Here is a 20589-nt window from a genome sequence, read left to right as displayed (position 1 = left end):
GGTGAAGTGGATGGGCAGCCAGACCTGAAGTCATCTTTCTTATTTAAATCTGGCCTTAGATACTTACTAGCTGTGTGACCCTGAGCAAGCGACTTAGCCCTTTTTCCCTCAGTTTCCTCATCTGTAAAATGAGTCAGAGAAGGATATCATAGACCACTCCAGTATCTTTGCCAAGGAAACCCTAAATGGAATCATGAAGAGTCAGACATGACTGAACAACAAACAACAAAAGAAATGAGGCCATATGTGGCTATTAATTTCCCCCCTCAGTAGATTGTAAATACCTTAAGGGCAAGGATTGTTTCTATTTGTCTATGTATCTCCAGCATTGAGCACAGTGCCCGGGACATAGTTTTTGTTTTTGCATATATATATATATGTATGTATGTATGTATATGTATGTATGTATATGTATACATATATATGTGTGTTATAGATGTCCCATATATATCTATATCTGTACCTACATAGATATAGATATAGATATAGATATATAGTAGGCACCAAATACTTATTGAATTGAATTGTTTAAGCTAGTTAGTTTTGCTGTGTTCTGTGGCCATAGACTGTCCTAACTAACTTTGACCAGTTGCTTTATATATGTAAACCCTTGGTTGCCATGTCAGGGGAGTTAGTCTTTGAATACTCTTCCCCCACAAAGCTCAGAATGTAATCACAAGGTGTTAGCTAGTGGTTAAACTAAAAGGAGAGGATTCTGGGAAGATGGTGGAGTAGGTCAGAAAGTTTTCGGCTCTCCAAATTTCCTCCACAAAAAAAAGACAGATCATCGCGCAGAGCTGCAGAAATAATAAAGGGCTAAGCAGTAACTTGAGAAGACCCGAGGAAAGATTTGACCCCAGATGCAGAGATTCAGCCTGAATAAAATACAAACACCGCCAGGCCAACTCTGCAGAATTAACAACAAGCCCTTGGGGCAGCTGGGGTTGTGAGGCAGCCTCAGCCTTAGATACTTTCATCTGGGGCAGCTAGGTGGTGCAGTGGATAGATCTTCAGTGTGAGAGGCAGGAGGACCTGAGTTCAAATTTCACCTCGGACACTTGACACTCACTAACTGTGTGACCTTGGGCAAGTCAAGTGCAATTGCCTCGTCCTGGATCATCTCCAGTCATCCTGATGAATATCTGGTCACTGGATTCAGATGGCTCTGGAGGAGAAGTGAGGCTGGTGACCTACACAGCCCTCCCTCACTCAAAACAAAGTCAAGTGCAAGTCATGTCATTATTTCTCTGATGACATGGTCTTCTTTGACAACGAAGAACACACACACACACACACACACACACACACACACACACACACTTTCATCTCAAGGTCTGATGCGTGAGTAGAAGGAGACTGAAGGACCTTCCTCTCTCTGGGATGCTAAGCACCGCTGGGCTGAGCAGATGCTTCCTGGGCTGGGGTGTGAGAGAAAGGAGCTAACACACCTGGTGAGTGCAGCAGCTGCTGGCTGTGGCCACTTGCAGGAGAGTGGAGCCCCTGGTTTCATTTCCAGAACAGAGAGGACAGCTGTAGTTTGTAGCCGCTGGAGGGACCACAGGAAGTAAGGTTGTTTGTGGTACAGCATAACCTGGAGCTCTAGCCATGGCTTAGGAGTGGAGAAGAGAGCCTAAGGTTGAACCCCGGGTCAGACATCAGAAAATAGCATCAAGAAGGAGCTGAGGTTTGGGACATCATTCCCCTTACCTCAGGACTAGAACTTGATCACACTAATAGCTACAATTTTTTTCTTGCTACCTGGCAGTAGGGTTGGGTTTGGTAAACTTGTGAAAAGTTTCCAAACTCCACATAAATAAAAATTCTCAGTCTTGTCTCAACAGCTTGGGAAAGAGAAAGGAAAATCTACAAAATACTTAGAGCAATGAAAAAGAAATAATAAATTATAGTACCTTAAACATATTCATACTTCAAGTAAAAATGAGCAAGCAAAGGAGAAAGAACCCAACCACAGGTAACTACTCTGGGCATAGAGAAGATCTGGGTTCATATTTAGAGGAAGGTAATGGAGCTTAAAAAGCTACTTCTTTTTTCAATGAGAAATGTTAGATGGTCCCAAGCACAAAGAGATTTCCTGGAAGAGCTTAAAAGGGATTTTAAAAATCAAGTAAGAGAGATCAAGGAAAAATTAGAAAAAATTAAGAGGAATCCAAGAAAAGTATGAAAAGAAAGTCAACTAATTTGAAACAGATAATCAAAAACTTAGGGAAGAAAATAATTCCTTGAAAACTAGAATTGGGCAAAGGGAAACTAATGACATTCTAAGACATAAAGAAATACTAAAACAAAATCAAAAGATGAAATAATAGAAGAGAATGTAGAAATGTTTTGCATGACTGCACATGTATGATCTATATCAAATTGCTTGCATTCTCAAGGTGGGAGAAGGAAGAGAGGGAGAGAATCTGGAACTCAAAATTTAAAAAAAAATAATGTAAAAAATTTTTGTTTACATGTAATTGAGAAAAAATTAAATTAAAAGATAAAAAAGGCATATATAGCGGGGGTAACTGATATCAGTTCTATTGAATCTACATTTCACTATATTAATCATCATTAATTAGTCATTAATCAGACTGCAATGGGTATGATCAAATAATCTTTAACTTTCCCAGCTTCATTGTTTTTGAACTTCTAAGTCAACCCTTTGTATTTCAAGTCAAGGTCTAGGAAACCCATCAATGGGAAATCTCATTATGGTGAAAGATTGAATCAGCTTTTGTAGTCATAGCTCATCAGAATCTGTTTACCCCTCTAATTGGACCATTTGACTGGAGGGCAGAATCATGGGTTCTAAAAACCTCCATTTATGAAGGGAGCCTAGCAAAATGTTCTCTCCATTTCTTACTAGTTCCACTGTTTTTGGACTTCTTTCGACTTCTTTATCATTTTCCTGAACTAGGGTACCTTCTTTCTGCTCGCCCTTTTCTGTTTCAGTTTCCAGTTTTCAACGTGTATGTTAGATTGTAAGAGCTTTGAGGGTAGGAACTGCTTTTCTTTTTCAGTTGTATTTGTGTTCCTAGTGCCTTGGCACATAGTAGGTGCTAAATAAATGTTTATTGATTGAATGACTAATCATTTATTACGTCTGTAGATGTTTAACTTTTGTAACTCACTTTCCTATCTGTGTTCTCATTTAGTCCTTGCCACAGCTTGATGAGGTGGGTAGGGACTTTGGACAATAGTAACTGAATCCTGAGCTTTATGTTCAGAGATCAAAGTATTAGAGTCCTCACTTCAAAACTCCAGGACAACCAGCTGAATTACAAACACTATTAAACAAGGTTTGAGCAACACTATCAAAAAGCATGTTAGTACATTAGCGAAATGAAGTATAAAGAGAGCTTCAGACTTTGGAGGAGATAAACACACACATACACAAAAGTCAGTCTGGGATAGTGGGATAAGAGCTGATCTTAGAGATTTAGGTTCAAGTCCTGCCTCTGACACAGGTGGGCTGTTCAACCTGGGATTAATTGCTTAACTTCTTGGTGCCCCCAGGACAACTTTCTAATATTCTTAAATTACTGGTCTTCATTGGTGGGAGTTTTCTCACCAAGAATTCACTACACCAATGAAATCACAAATCCACTACCCTCCTTCCCCTCTTCCCCCCAATGCATGTACACACATAGGGTGTTGGGACGAGTGTTTCCAGTTTATGCTACTGCTCCCTGTTTTTTCCAACCATAATTATCTGGAGCAATCCTGTTCCACTTTGTGAATGGTGAGTCATTCTGCACAATGACTCAAGTCACAAGGTAAAACAAAGATACCTGTGAAATTGAAGTGCCTTGGATATTTGTCTTCAGAGATCAAAACCCAGGGCATAGTCACGATCTGGAGTACAAACTGCCCTCAAACCAGAGCTTATTAACTTTGCTTGTGTCGTAGACTCCTCTGGCAGGCTGGTGGAGTCTATAGATCTACCTCTTAGAATAATGTTTTTAAATGCATGAGGTAAATATGATTTCAAAGAAAAATATATTGAAATGCAGTTATCGAAATATATTTTAAAAACAAGTTCATGGACTCCAGATTAAGAACTCTTGTCTTAAACTAATTTTCTGATGAAACCTTGAAGAATCTGTTAAGCAGCTGTGGAAAACCTTAAATCCTTCAGAGCTTTTGCAAAAGATACAAGCACTCTCCAACAGCACTTAAAAGAGTATCTTCAAGCAATCCTACTCAGCTCCACTTTTCAGTAGGATTTGAAATTTCATTAAGCCTTCCTTTGGATGAGCTTTCAGTTTTCAAGAGTCAGCAGGACTGGTGAAATCCATCTGGTGAAGTTATGAAAGGAGGAGCAGTTTGCAGAGCTCACATACCTTTCTCTCTTAGCTACGTTTGGCATCCTCCCCACTTTCAGAGTTTCCGTCTCTGCCTGGCACCCAGTTCCCTTTGGTTTCTCCTTTTTCCTTCTCTCTTTCTCCCTCATTTGGGGGCTTTGACCAGTTTGTACCCATATTCCCAAAGTCTTTTTAACTCCTGATCCACATTAAACCTTATCTGTTCAGTGTCCCCTTACATCAAGGTATCTGCTAAGGAAGTGAGAAACTAGCCCATATTTAGATGTCAATAAGCAGTAAAGCAGCAAAGTAAATAAAGAAGTAAAGTGAAAAAAATGTAGATAATACCTTAACTCACGGGAATGATTTAAACTGTGGAAATCTGGTAGATCAGCGAGGCAGATATTTGGGGACAGACTGACCCTTCTATATCATTTAAATCATATCTTCAAAGTAGATGTCTATCCCACTTATTGGGCTAGCTCTGATAGTCACAAAATTATAGATTTAGAGCTGGAAGAGATCTTAGTCATTTAGCCCAAACCCCTCATTTTACAGGTGAGGAAGCTGAGATCCAGAGAAGTTAAATGACTAGTTGCACAGGTAGTAGGTGAGAGAGCCACAGGTTTGAATCCAGGTACTGTGACTCCAAATTCAACACTCTTTGTACTGTATCCCAGTAAGTCTTAGATTTTGAAGGGGTTTCAGAAGTCACTTTGTCCTCTTCTATAGCCACTCTGATAAGTGGTAACCAGCTCCCGCCTGAAGGTTTTCAAGGTTCACTTTGTCCGTCAAATCTTACTGACCAACCCATTCCATTTATAGAAAACCTAAATTTGGGAGACATTCTTCTGCGTGTTGAGATGTAATCTATGTCCCTGTGGTTTCCAGTCGTTGTCCTACTTCTGCTTCCTGGGCCCAAGCAGCATAAGTTAAATTCCTTAAGTAACCCTTCAGATGTTTGAAAGAAGCAAGTCATGTCCCCAAGTACGTCCTGGGTTCAAATCAATTCCTCCTCTGGTATGACTGTAAATTCCCTCATCATACTGGTCACTCTCATCTGGATGCGGTCCAGTTTGTCAATCAATATGCTTCCTAAAATCTGGCACCCAGGCCTGGATAGATGTGGTCTGACCAGGGAAATAATCACTGAGACTATCACTACCTTCTTGGAAAGGCTGTTTTTCTGCTAATGCAATGTCATCATACTGCTTGACTCATATAGAATTTGTTATCTATCAAAATCCCTAGGTTTTTTCCCCCACATCTTCCAAGGTCTATACTTGTGCAGTTTTTTTTCAGCTCAGATACAGGACTAACATCTATCTCATTCAGCATCATTTTGTTCGATGTGGTCCACAGTTTGAAATTTTTTGGACCCCAATTTTGTCATCCAGGATTGCAGTTATTACTTCCAGGTTCTTGACTTACATAAATTTAATTAACTAAGTGTACTGTTTGTTTTCTTCAAAGTTACTGGTAAAAATGTTAAGTAGACAAGGACCAATGACAGACTAATCTACCCATCTAAGCATCTCCCTGTGGGTTAAATCGACACTCTTCAGTTTCAGTTCAACCAGTTCCAGATCCATTGAACTACTTTCATCCAGTTCAAATCCCTGCATATTATCACAAGGATAAATCTTTGAGGGTCAGGACTATTTCCATTTTTGTCTTTATGATTAACTTCTGACACAGTTCCTGGCACATAGTAAGTGTTCACTAAATACTTCTTAAATTTAATGTACCCCCAATCAGACCACCCCTTTTCTGAATTTGCTATTTCCTCATTATCTCCAGGATCAAATATAAAATCCTTTATTTTTTTAAAAAGCTTTTCATAACCTGGCCCCTTCCTACCTTTCCAGTCTTTTTACAATTTACTCTTCTTTACATACTCCTTGATCCAGTGTTACTAGCCTCTTATCTGTACCTCAGACTTGATCCTCCATCTCTAGATTCTGGGTGTGAATTTTCACTGACTGTCCCCCATGCCTAGAATGTTTTCCCTCCTCATCTCTACCTCCTGGTTTCCTTTAAGTCTCAGCAAAAGCCTCATCTTCTGCAAGATGTTTGGCAGTTCTAGTCCTCCTTAACCTTAGGGCCTTCCCTCAGAGATGATCTCCAATGTATCCTATGTCTTGTTTATGCATAGTTATTTGTATGTTGACTCCCCCATCAGACTGGGATTTCCTTGAGAGGAGGGACTGGGTTGGTTTTTTTTTTTGCCTTTCTTTGTGTCCCTGGTACTTATCACACTGTCTGGTAAGTGCTTAATAAATTCTTATTGTTGACTTGATTTCCTTCCCTATTTTTATCAAGGGCACCATGATGCTTGTAGTCATCCAGGCTTGCCACCTCTGTGCCATCCTCCACTCTTCGCTGTCATTCATTCCACATATCCAACCAACTGACAGGTGTTCTTGCTTCACTTTCTATAGCAACTCTTCCATCTTGTCCCCTTCTCCCTATTCACTCAGCCACCATTCAAATTCAGGTCCTCATCATCTCTTGCTTGGATTATTACAATCATCTCACTGGTCTCCCTTTCTCTAAGCTCTCCTTATGTCAATCTCACCTTCATACAGCTGCCAAAATGATCTTTAGTAGCCACAGGTTTAACTGATATTACTCCTACTTGATAAACTACAATGACTCCCTATTACTTCTAGAATCAAATTATGATGTCCTCTGTCATTTAAAGACCTCCACCACCTGGCTTTAACCTGGCTTTCCTGCTTTGTTGCAAACAACACTCCTTCCTGCACTCTTTAGGATGGCCAAACTGGCCTCCTTGAGTTGTTCCTCATGTAGATCACTCCATCTCCTGGTCTCCTTATCTTTGCATTGGCCATCCCCCATAGCTACAAGGCACTCTCCTCATCTTCACCTCTTAGAATCTCTTGTTGTTCAGTTATGTCAGACTCTAAGTGATATCTTGTCCATGGAGTTTTCTTGGCAAAGATACTGGAGTGGTTTGCCATTTCCTTCTCCGGTGTATCCCTATTTTACAAGGAACTGAGGCAAACAGGGTTAAGCGACTTGCCCAGGGTCATAGGTGTCTGAGGCCAGATGTGAACTCAGATCTTCCTGGCTTCTACCTCCAAGTGTTCTATTCACTGCACCACCTAGACCTAGCTGCCCTGTAAAATCCAGAGTTTCCTTCAAGCCTCAAATCAAGTGCCTCTTTCTTCCTTAGGCCTTTTCTCACCCCACCCCACCCTTCACCAGTTAGACTATAATTTTCTCCAGGCTAAGGACCATTTGACGTTTTTCTTTGTATGTTTAGTACTTAGAGGAGTGCCTAGCACACAAAAGGTACATAGGTGATTGGCAGATTGAATTGAGAAATTGCCCAATGCCTTGAATCTCAGGCTCTTGAGAATGAAACTTTTGCCTGGGCTTTGATATCTCTGAATTACTTTCTGGTTCTGTCATTGTTTTTTCCAAGGAACTTTAAGCCTTTCACTTCATCTCATAATAACAAAACTGTGTGTAGCAGTGGTGGCTTGTTGTAGTAAGCAGAGTTGTTTGAACACCCTTTTTTACCCGTCTCCAGTCAACATTCCCTAGATGGTTTTCCCAATATTCTTTCTCTGCTCTGGGAAGTTGTAGCAAAAAAATTTATATCTTCCTGACTCTCTCCCACTACCTCCCCACGTATCTGTTAGCTTAAACTCCCTTCAGAGACAATGCTTTGGTTAAACAATTCAGCTTTAAATGTATATCTCTCTTCTCCCACAGTGTTTTCCCCTCAATTGCTTCCTTCCAAATGTAATTCCATTAAGTACATTCATACTAGCAACTGGTAAACACTATCTCCAAAGAAAAGGTAAACACTGACAATGAGAAAAGGTAAACTGATTCTCCTAATGCACTAGGGAGAAGGTTTCCATAAGGGAGCCCAAAGGGAGAGTGGGAATATAGAATTGCTGCTTTGAGGTGTGTAGTCCAGGGGACTAGGTGGTATTTGTCCAGAGACTCCTTGCACCTGATCAGTGAACTGAGCCTTGTTCTTGGAACCCCAGACCTCCTTCCTCATGGTGGCTGCCTCTGCCTGTTTTTCTGCTCTCCCATTTCTTTGCATTTCCTTCCAGCTTTGCTTTCTCCAGCTCTCTGCATCTTCTATGCCTCTCTGAGCTGTTTTCTCAAATGTGGTTCCTACTGGGACTTTATCCTCGAGTCAAATTGTTCACTGTCTTTTAAAAGCTATCTGGGAGGTCATGACCAATCATTGCTCAATTGGCAACAATCTGGACTTCATAAAGGGCTCACATTTTTATAGGTTGGATTTTTATAGTGAGCTATGTCCTATAAAAGGGCAACAAGGTGGTATGGTGGATACGGTGCTAGGCCTGGAGTCAGGAAGACTCATATTCTTGTATTCAAATTTGGCCTCAGATGCTTCCTAGCGATATGACCTTTGGTCAAACCCTGTTTGCCTTAGTTTCCTTTTCTGTAAAATGAGCTGGAGAAGGAAATGGTTAAACCACTTCAGTATCTTTGCCAAGAAATCCCCAAATGGGGCCACAAAGACTCAGACATGATTGAAAAGATTGAACAACAACATGCTCTATAAATACATAATACCTCATTACTGACCACTTACTTTCTGTGATTAAGTCCTGGGCTTTTGGAGACCTTATGTGACAGTCAGTCAAAAAGCATTTATTAAGCACTTACTGTGTGTCAGGCAATGTATTAAGTTCTGAGGTTATGAAGAAAAAGCTGAGAGAGTGCTGGACCTCAAGGAGCCTTTATTCTAATGAGGAAGACAAGATAGTGTGGTATGGTGCAAGGAACGATTAAAGCGTCTGAAGTCACAAGACCTGGGTTTATATACTACCTGTATAACCTTGGAAAAATTACCTAACCAACTTGGGTCTCAGGTTTCCCATTTATAAATTGAGGGGAAGGGGTTAGGCTAGATGGCTTGTGAAGTCTCTCCTAGTAGAGATTTATGATCCTAGATATACTGAGAAGATGCATGTAGAGTTGATGACCTGGTTTGTGTCCTAGCCTGCAGATAGATGAATTTTGGAAGTGTAATAGATAGTAATCATAAGTTAGGATTAAATCCCTTACTGAAAGGATCTAACTCTGTACCAGAGAGAATTATGAAAAGAAAAGACTGTTTCAAATCTATTTAGAAAGGAAGACTCTAGCAACTGGGAGAAGAGGGAAAAGTCTCCTTCTCAAAGGGGCATCCTGAAGCTAAGTCTTAAAGAAAGCAAAGATTTCTAAAGATGTGGAAGTGAGAAAGGAGAATGTTCCAGACATGGCCGATAGCCATTTGCCTCTTGCAAAAGCAAAAAGATGGGAGATGACTCAACTGAGGATCAGTCTGTATAAGAGAGTAATGTGTTCTTACAAAGTCTTCAGAGGCAGGAAGGGGGACCAGGTTACGAATATCTTTAGATATCAAAGAAAATATTTCATATTGTATCCTAGACATAATAAAAAGCCACTGGAGTATATTAAGTAGGGGGTGAGATGGTTATAGGAAAACCACTTTGGCAACTGTATGGAGGATGGTTAGAACAGGAGAGACTCGGGGCAAAGAGACCAGTTAGAAGACTTTTGCCATAGTCCAGGCAGCCAGAGGTGATGAAGGGGAGGTAGAAGACCAGGTATAATAATCTCATGAGCAGAGTGTCAAACATGAAGCCCAAGGGCCACATGTGGCCCACATCTCTCCTGAGTGCACCCTGAACCAAATTAAAATGTAATTAGGGGACAGCTAGGTAGCACAGTGGATAGAACATTGACCCTGAAGTTAGGAAGATCCGAGTTCAAATCTAGCCTTAGACACTAGCTGTGTGACCCTGGGCAAGTCACTTAATCCCAATTGTCTCAGAAAATGTAATTGGAAAATTTTTAATAAATTAGATTAAAAATACAATAACAGATAATGTTATACAGTTTTTCTAAGTTAATATTTGAGTGGGGTGGGGCGGATCCTTATATATGGTATAATGGCACCTGTTTCTATTTGAGTTTGACATCACTGCTATGGGAAGCCTCCTTTACACAAAGAGGGGGTTGCTCCAGTATTGCCAGAGAGAAAGTTGTTTTGAGAGACACAGCATAAATGACCCAAAAAACTGATTACTCTGAGAAATAAGACCTAGACCAGGTGAATTAAAGATGAATGGTTAAGAAATGGTGACTTTCTGAAAGTCAGGTTAGTAACTTAGTTAATCATTGGGGTTTTGCTTATCATTTAAGTTAGAGAGGGTCAAAGGAGTGCTAAAAAAAAGAAAAAGACTTTGCTCTTTCCATTATATGGACCTAAAGATAAAGAACATAGCTTAAGAAGACTCACTTTAGGTTGTTGTTTCAGACTTTTCCTAATCCCATTTGGGGTTTTCTTAGTGAAGATACTGTAAGTGGTTTGCTATTTCCTTTCCAACTCATTTTACAGGTAAGGAAACTGAGGCAAACAAGATTTAAAGTGACTTGCAGCGTTACACAGCTGGTGAGTGTCTGAGGCCAGATTTGAACTCTGGAAGATTACTTCCTGACTTGAGACTCAGAGCACTATCTTCTGCCCTACTTGATTGCCCCTTCTGTACTGGTACATGCTTAGGAAGGTATGGGGCCAAGTCAGCTAGCAGAGATAATCAATTTGGCCCCAGGGCAGATTGCTTCTCTACCTTTTCCCCATATTCATTTACATGGACCAGCAGGAGAAGGGAATAAGAATTTATCTAGTACCTACTATGTAGTTCCTACTATATAGTACCTACTATGTGTCAGATACTGCTAAACATCTAAGAGCTGTTTATCTTTGCTTATCACTCTAATGTCAATAGGTTAAGCTCATTGGGAGCCATAGTTCCCATCTAACAGTTCACATTCCCATTTATAGGATAGCACTTCATGGTACTCTCCTGATTCTGAACTACATCCTGGACTTTCAACCTCCAATCATAGGAATTCACTTCGTGTTTAAAGACCTTGATTCTACATTTTGTGCTTCCAAATCTTCCAAATTCATTCTCCTCTAATCTCAGTATTCACAGTAATGCCTTGAATTTGGGCTACTGTTTTTTAAAAATAATTTTTCTAGGGCTGCCACCTACCACATGGAACAAAGACACAAACTAGCATTTCCCTGTTCCTGGCATTTAGTAAGTACTTAATAAATGCTGATTGATTAATTCAAAGCCTTCCTTCTCTCCCAGTTTCTGGGAGTGAAGGAAACCCTTTTCCCTAATTATTTCTTTCCATATTCTTTCCATGACGATTTTTCTGTTAATAAGTCCCTTAATTACCTTTCCCTATCTTCACTCACTGGCTTCTCAATAAACTGTATAATTGTAGACTTGTGTTCTGAAACATTACACCATAAAGAACAATTTGCACTTCTTTTCCTTGGGCTTTTATCTCATTTATATGCACAAGGTTGTTTATCTAATTTTTAAACTTTACGTAATGTAGTTATTGCTGGATTAGTTGTGGGCAAGCTGTAAATTATCGCTGTACTACATATCACAGTAATAATGTGTTTATTGGCCAGGGTCCAAACCACAGACAAAAAGTCTTACCAAGCTCTGAAGGTCATGGCATTTGAATTTTCTCAGACCTTGAAAAGCAGGGAATTTTAAGGACAGCAATTCTGCTAGGAGAATCAAAGCCTCCTGTTCGTTGACTAGAAACTGGCAGTATCACAGTTATGTCCTTAAATTTATCTGAGGACAAAAACAGGGAGAAGCCTCCCAAGCGTCAGTGCAAAAAGGAATAATGACTTGAAGTCATCTCGTTAAATCATTCTTTTTCCACTTGTGTTCAATGGAACCCCAGGTTTGTACAAAGGAGTCTAAGGGATTTTGTGGAGAGAAGTCTTAATGCTGGACAAGAAACACTAAAGAACCATTCACTTCAATTTTTGGGTCAGCCATATATGCTGTGTACAATCAGCAGATGAAATGGTGATGGGTCAAAATTGAACCATAATGTATTACCAAAAAGTTTTCTCCTTATTCATCTAGAACCAATCCACTCAATAATGGATGATACACATTGATTATCACTCACACGTGGTGAAGTATATACAAGATTATTGATGCTCATTTATAATGTTCATTTATTTTTTTCTATAAATATTTTTGTACTAATGCCCATTGTATCCAATTAGACAAAAACCAGCATGTTTGAAGAGATAAAGAAGCCAAAATGTTTAAAATTTAGACTCTAAGAAAAAGTCAGTCTCAGCCCTTGGCTCAAACTTGTTCCAAAATCTGTCACAATAGAAGATAACTTGATTAAATACTCATTGATAAAGTTTCTTTACAAGATGGGTTGCCCAGGGCCCTGAGTCCAGGGTAGTGCCACACTGAGGCATGACTAATCACAGATTGAAGTTAAGAACATATGTTCCAAGTAGGAAGCTCATAGTTCCCTCTGGGCTTCTCCACTATGGGCACAATTGTCCTAGGTATCCAGAAGACGTAGAATCACGGGAGCAGAGCCAATTTCATCATCATTGGCAGGAACATCCAGTTACTTGGCTGATAGGGAGAACTCTAGGCATAATACATCAAAAGTACAAAGTCAGAATCAGGAGGTAGGTCAGAAGCTCCAGGATACCCAAGAAATTGAGTCCAGGAGAAGCAAAAAGTACAAGGTTACCCTGCTAGGATTCAGGATTGGAATCTTGGACAGCACCAAATGGAACAAGACTGAAAATAACTAAAAATCTGGGAGAGAGCATGGTACAATTGAAAGATTTCTTGATCTGGAGTCCGAGGACTTCAGGTGAAAAGCCCAGTTTCGCTGTACACAATTGAAGAAAGGCTTCCCTATGTGACTTTGGATGAATCATCTAGCTGCCACAGGTCTCAGTTTACTCAGCTATAAAATAAGCTGGAGAAGGAAATGACAAACCACTCCAGCACTGCAGTATCTTTGTCAGGAAGATCCCACATGGGGTCACAGAGTCAGATATGACAGAAATGACTGAATAACAACAACAACAAATGAGATCTTAGGTTAGATGATGTTTAAGTTGGTTTTTTTAACTCTCAATCTGTGATACTATGGTGGAACAAATGTCTACACACCTAGTTTTAATATCAAATCTCTAATAAAAAAGAAATACCAATTTAGTATTATTGTAATTATAGTAATCTCCAATATCTGATCCCAATTTATGGCTATTGATCCTGATATGAAGTGTATCAAAATTTTAATAATACTTTAATTCCGATAAATGTTTAGGGGAGGCAACATATCATGTAGGAAAGAGTTCTGACTCAGAGTCAGGAAATTTATGTTCCTCGCTGCCCCCCTCCCCATCCCCTATCCTTTCCGTCTATATGACCTGGGACAAAGCACTTACCTTTTTTTTCTTTTTGGGAAGCAATTGGGGTTAAGTGACTTGCCCAGAGTCACACAGCTAGTAAGTGTCAAGTGTCTGAGGTTGGATTTGAACTCAGATCCTCCTGACTCCAGGATGGTGTTTCATCCCTTGCACCACTTACCTGCCCCAGCAGTTAACTTTTCTAGACTTCAGTTTCCTCATCTGTAAAAATAGGGTTAAACTTGATTACCTCTGAAGTCCCCTCCAGCTTAAAACGTATGAGATGGTAATACTAAAAGGTGAATGATTGCATCAGATACTATTTCCGGTTATACATCACTTATTGATATCAATCATACTCTTTAAAAATATGTTATAAACTAATTTTTATTGATACTTTGGGGGGGGGGGTTGTAGCAGCTTCATTTCCCAAAGTGTCTTTCTCCTCCCCTCCCCCCCAATTTCTTTAACAAAGAATAAAAATGAATGAATATAGATTATAATGCCCTTTGGAGATAACTCTGTGGCAAAACAAGGCTCCCAGGCCTAGCACATAGACTCCTGAGACTTAGAGTCTATTGGCTTATAGAGAAGTTTCTTATCAGCCTGGGGGGAGAAAGAAGTATTGTGCAATTTGTACTGGATTGTGTGGGATTATGCAACCGAGTGGGAAGCTTGAGTAGGATAGAGTGCAGTGAGGCACTTCAGGGGGAACACAGTTGTGCATCTTCCTTCCCCAACACCTGAGGAGTTGATGGGAGGTTAACAATGATGACTAGAAAGATAGGGATTGCTTATGATCCTAGAGGCTTGCCCTGTGTCATCTGGGCTCAGACCATGAAGAAACACTTCTAAGATGGATGAACTTGCCTATTTTTCACCTTTCTACTTTCTCATCCCTTCTCCCCTTCCATCCAAAAGGGAAGAGATTTAAATCCAAAGATTCCTGTTTTCTTTTGTACTTTCTCTTTGCCATTTCAATGACATTTCTAAAAGCCTGGTTTCAGAGAAAATATGAGAGCAACCTTAATTGTCCTCCATTTATATCTTTAAATTGTAGTTGGAGAACAAAGCTGGGTGTACTTTGGGAGTTCAGAGTTAAGTGGCTTCTCTGCTCCCTGGGCATGGTCTCTAAAGTTTTGGTTTGAAAAGATAAAAAGAAGGCCTAAAGCAGCTAAATAACTTGCCTGATATCCTGGGACTAGTAAATGTAGAAGCCGAATTAGAACCAACTTCCATTTTGCCCATGAATGTTACTGCCTGCCAACAGTTGCATACTATGGTTGTTTGATATGGAGGTTAGAAGGGCATGATTAAATTTATGCTTTTAGGAAACAAAGGCCCCTAGCTATGTGACACTAGCTGTGTGACTCTGGGGAAGTCACTTAACCCTGTTTGCCTCAGTTTCTTCAGCTGTAAAATGCGTTGGAAAAGGAAACAGCAAACCTCTCCAGTATCTTTGTCAAAAAACCTCCAATGGGATCATGAAGAGCTAGACACAACTGAAATGACTGAAGAAGAACAACGAATTCTTTGCTCTAAGAGACAGCTCTCTGGGCGTGGGGAGGAAATGAGGACCAGGAGAAAATCTAGGTGATGACAAAACAAAAGGCATCAATAAAAATGTGTTAAAATACATTGTTGGGGGGGAGAGAAATGGAATTGGAAGAATGTCCAGTGGTCCTTTTTTGACTGGAACAGAGACTATGCAAAACCTGAGAATGAGGCTAGAAAGAGAGTTTGGAGCCAGATTATGGAGGGCTTTCAGTACCAGGTTGAGGAACTCATGTTTTGTCCTTGAGGAACAAGGGAGTCATTCGAGGCTTTTGAGTAGAGGAGTAACATGGTGAAACCTGTGCCTTAGGAAGATAATTTTGGCAGCTGTGAGAAGGATTATAGAATCATAGATCAGAGTCAGAAGGGTCCCTAGAGATCATCAAGTTCAGTTCCCTTGTTTTACAGATGAGAAAAGTGAAATTCAGAAAATTCAGTGTTTGAAACAGGATTTGAATCTAGGACTTCTTGACTCCAACCCTTGTACTCTATCCACCATGCCATGTTATTTCTCACTGGAGATGAGATGAAATGGATTGAGAAGGGAGAGACTAGAAGTAGGTAACAATAATAATAAATATCATTCTAGCTGATGTTTAAATAGCCTTTAAAGTTTAAAGTTTAATGTATGTTATCTCCTTAGACCAGTTAGGAGGCTATTGCAATAGTCTAGGTAAGAGATGAGGAGGGTTTGAATTATGGTAGTGGCCAAGTGAGTGTGGTAGTGGACTGCTTTGGCAAATTGATTAATGATTCATGGTTAATTCATTCACCTGTCTTTGCAGGCAGGGAAGACATGACATTTAAAAAAAGGCTTGGCCCAGAATGTTCCCTGCCAATCCAAGAGCTACTCCACCGTTATCACTGCTATTTATTACTGGCTTGAATTACTGTGACTCTCAGTTTGGCCCGAGAACTCCCCTGTTGCTTCCTCCATTCACTGTCATTCCTGGAGCCATGTGGTTCCCTGGGGACAGGGTAAGGGAGCAGGTGGATGTGCCGACCTCCCTTTTGGCAACAGATTCTGAGTTCATGAGTACTCTCTCTTCTTTCTCCCCCTCTGCTCCTACCTCTTGTTCTCCATCTCTAGTTTCCAGTCTCTTTTTAAAGGTCAAGTCTCCACTAATGCACTGTTGATGGAGATGTGAACTGATCCAACCATTCATTCTGGAGAGCAATTTGGAACTATGCCCAAAGATCTATAAAACTGTACATACCCTTTGATTCAGCAATACTACTACTAGGTCTACATTCCAAACACATAAGAAAAGAGGAAAGGGTCCACTTGTACAAAAATATTTATAGCGTGTGTGTGTGTGTGTTTATTTGGAGAGAGAGCATATATTATATTTTTGTGGTGGCTAAGAGTTGGAAATTGAAGGGATACCCATCAATTGGCGAATGGCTAAACAAGCTGTGGTATAGGAATATTATTATTCCTGTACCTGGAAACACTGGAAAGACTTACATGAACTGATGCAAATGGAAGGGAACAGAACCAGGAGAACATCATACACAGTAATAGCAATATTGTATGATGAAGAACTGTGAGTGATAGCAGTTCTTAGCAATACAAAGATCCAAGACGAGCCCAAAGGACTCATGATGAAGCATGCTATCCCCCTCCAGAGAAAGAACTGATATTGTTTAAGTACAGACTGAAACATGCCATTTCCACTCTTTCATTCATTCTTTTTTTTTATTTGAGTCTTCCTATACAAAATGACCAGTATGGAAATGTTTTACATAATGGCACATGTGTAACCAATATCTGGTTCCCATCTTAGGAAGGGGAAAGTGGGAGGGATAGAGGAAAGGGTAGAATTTGGATTTCAAAACTTAAAAAAAAACCCCACAAATGTTAAAAAAAAAAAAGTTTTAGCATGTAATTGGGGGAAAACATATATTTTAAAAAAGAATCATTAAAGTCAAGTGCCAAGAGTAAGAATCAGCTATGAATCACCAATCATCTGGCATCCCTCATCATGAATACTGCATGAAATATGGCATTCTAGGGCAAAGCCAGTTCACACCTTATCAAAGACCTTATCTAACACAGCCAGAACAAAGTTCTCTTCAGTGGGGGCAGGGAGGACTTTATACCTTTATTCATAGAATTACATCCTGTGGCTGGAAGAGACCTCCTGAGTTTAACTCGTCAAACTGTCAGTTGAATGATGAAGAAATTGAGTTGTGGAGAAGTTTAATGACTTCCTCAAGGCCACACAGTCAGTATGTCTCAGAACTTGGATTCCAGCTCAGGTCCTCTGACCCCAAATTTAGTAGGAATAGACCATCAATGCTGTGGCAGCTAAGTGGTCACAATGAATAGGCCTAACTGGGCTTGGAGTCATGAGGGACCTGAGCTCAAATCTATCCTCAGACATTCATAGCTTTGTCATCCTGGGCAAGTCACTTAATCTCTGTCTCAGTTTCCTCAACTGTAAAATGGGGATCATAATAGCATCTACCTCCCAGAGTTGTGAAGATCAAATGAAATAATATTTGTGAAGTGTTTAACACATTGTCTGGCCCATAGTAGATGCTTAATAAATACTATTCTTTCTTTCTCTCTTTCTTTCTTTCTTTCTTCCTCCTTCCCTTCCTCCCTCCTTCCTCCCTCTCTCCTTCCCTCCCTCCCTCCTTCCCTTCCTCCCTCGGTCCTTCCTTCCCTCCCTGAACCTGGGTTAGTCATCTCTCACAGGACCCAAACAGAGCAGCAGAGAAAGGAAGGATAGACCAAAAAGGTGCTGCCCTAATTTGGTACAGATTTTTACTTTTGTTCTAACAATTCAGTGGTCTGACTGTACACAGACAGTTGATTCAGAAATTATTTCATCATTGACCAGTCATTTCCTTTCTTTTAAGATGAGCAATATTATTTTCTGCAGCATTTTATTTATATGTCTGTTGAATCTCCTATTTTGGAGGATGGATTTTTTTTCAGCTGTCATAGTGACTGAATCCTGCAGGGTTAGCAGGTAACTGTGCTTGTAATCAGCTACTGATCAGCAAATCTTCCCTATATTTGCCTTTCAGATATTTTAGGAAAAAAATACAGTCAATGTAAATGGATCTTCTTCCAAGATTATCCAAGTCCCTGGGGCCATTTCAGCGATCAAGGGCAAGTGCTGACGAGTAAGAGCCAGGGGCCTGGCAGAATGATTGATTATATTTCTGTCTAATTTCTCACTTACCCAATACTCGGTCAGTTAACAACATTTATCGGTCACTTGTTACATACTATGTTCTACAGGTAATCACAAAAAAGATGATACACCAAGAAAATGGAAATCCTTGCCTGCTCCTGGGACCTTTAGATCTAGGTTAGGGATATAGTACTCATAAATTAACTTTCTGATCCTAGTCCCCAACCAATTATTCATTTGTTTTCACTTTTGCATCAGGGAGTCAATGGGTATTGCTAGGGATTAGACCAGGGATAGGGAACATGTGGCTTCAAGGCCACATGTGGCCTTCCAGGTCCTTTGACTGAATCCAAACTTCACAAAACAAATCCACTTAATAAAAGGATTTGTTCTGTAAAATTTGGACTCAGTCAAAAGGCTGCACCCAAGGACCTAGAAGGTCCTCACCCCTGAGCTAAACATATCACACTACAGCCCCTTTAAGGTATCAGGTGAGGTGTGACTGCCACCATAATGTATCCCATCAAAAGGAGGCTGCTGATTGCTTCCACTTACTGCTTGAAAACTTGTTTTAACAGTGACCTAATTTCATGATTTAGCACCTAGCTTATGTATGGTTTTGACCCAGATTTCTTCAGTTCTGATTTTCTCCTTTTCATCTATCCCCTTCAATTTAGTCTTCACTTCTGAATATGCAGCCTTCAACCTGCTCTTCACTTCTATTGGTAACTCTTCCTAGATTCTGATAAGTTGGTTCCCCAAGAGAACACAATTTATTAGTCTGGTCAGTTGTTGACACTGTTGATTTTGAACTAGCAGTTCTTGGTAACCTAAGATTTTAATCTTGGCTAGGTGACTGATGGATTAACCCTGTACTTCCTGTCATGATTCACCTGACTTCTATCAAGTGGATGGCATCTTTTTAAAAAAGTATATATTTGTGTATCTAAGGCTTATTACCTAATTTTTTTCATTTAATGGAAGAAAATATAGAAATATGAGTAAGGAATATTTTCCCTGAGATCCTTATTCTAGTAATTATTTCTGATTTTTGAAATGATATACCCCCCTCCTAACCAAGGAGGACTATTAAAGTGTTTTTAAAATGCACAGAAGATAACGGCAAAGGGAAGTTCAAAAGGAGGCACAGAAAAGTTGGACAGTTACAAAAGTCATGTGTCGAATTTATTGCATACTTAAAAAAAAAAGAGCAAGAGGTATGAAAAGGAGATTTGAGGTTTTAAACAGAATTATCTTTTGTGTATGGAAACAGTGTATGTGGGTTTTTTTGTTTGTTTTTTGGTGTTTAAGTTCATAATAAAAAATTAAATTTTAAAAAGGTAAGAAAAAATAGAACCAAAGGATTGGGGAATGTTTGAGAAGTAGAAATAATTCTTCATAATACTGCAGCTTACTCTGTTCCTGCAAGCATAGTAAATCTCAATCATGTTTTGGTCTGTGTGTAGACCTTAATCACCTACTACTGACACCAAGAAAAATGATCAAGGGACATGGGAAGAGACGTCATGAACCATCACAGAGGAAATGATTTTCTCAAATTTGGGAATGGAAACAGAGCCATGCAAGAAGCTTCAAGCCTCTAAAAGCTTCAAGAACAAGAATAAACATAGTCATAAAGTAACTTAACCCAAATGCAAACTTGGCTTTTCCATGTAATGGCAAGTGATTTTTATTATATGGGATTGACCTTCCACATATGTTGTCTTTCCTATTAAAATGTGAGCTTAGAGACTGCCTTGTTTTTCTGTGTGTTCCATGGGCCACCCCACCATCTATACCAATGCTTTGCATACAGTAAGCACTTAGTAAATGCTTCATTCATTCATGGCTTGGCAGTGTTCTGAATCAATCTTTGAAGAAATGGAAGAGTAGATACACTGCCCCTCCAAATGATATAATATTGCTTTATTTGGTCTCACAGCTTGAGTTAAAGCAGAGATCCAGGCTCAAGGATTTACAGAAAATTGGTACTCAGGAAATTAGTATAAATATGAGCTTTATTACAGTGTGGGGTAGCAAGCAGGCAAAAACAAAAAGCACATAGATACACACACACTATAAATATATATGTGTATACATATATATATATATACATATAAATATTGCACACACACATATACAGAAACACATTTTACAGGGATTACAGAAGTACACACAAGATATATATCTATATATATATCTTGTGTGTATACAATATATAACATATATATATACACATATGTCTTTATGTATCTATATGCCAGGCCTAGAGGCC

The 20589-nt window shown here is 39.6% G+C and overlaps 1 long non-coding RNA gene across 1 annotated transcript in view; it reads left to right on the top strand.

Moving 5' to 3' along the window:
* The window catches only part of LOC140500633 (uncharacterized), an 86446-nt gene extending 66382 nt beyond the window's left edge, over window positions 1-20064 (top strand). The window contains exon 4 of the long non-coding RNA XR_011965804.1: window positions 19781-20064. This is a non-coding gene — a long non-coding RNA (uncharacterized lncRNA). The remainder of the gene's footprint in view (window positions 1-19780) is intronic.
* The last annotated feature ends 525 nt before the right edge of the window (window positions 20065-20589 follow it).

The sequence above is a fragment of the Notamacropus eugenii genome, chromosome 4 (assembly GCF_028372415.1).
Source record: "Notamacropus eugenii isolate mMacEug1 chromosome 4, mMacEug1.pri_v2, whole genome shotgun sequence".
NCBI classification, from domain to species: Eukaryota; Metazoa; Chordata; class Mammalia; order Diprotodontia; family Macropodidae; genus Notamacropus; species Notamacropus eugenii.
This window is presented reverse-complemented; position numbering and strand designations above follow the sequence as displayed.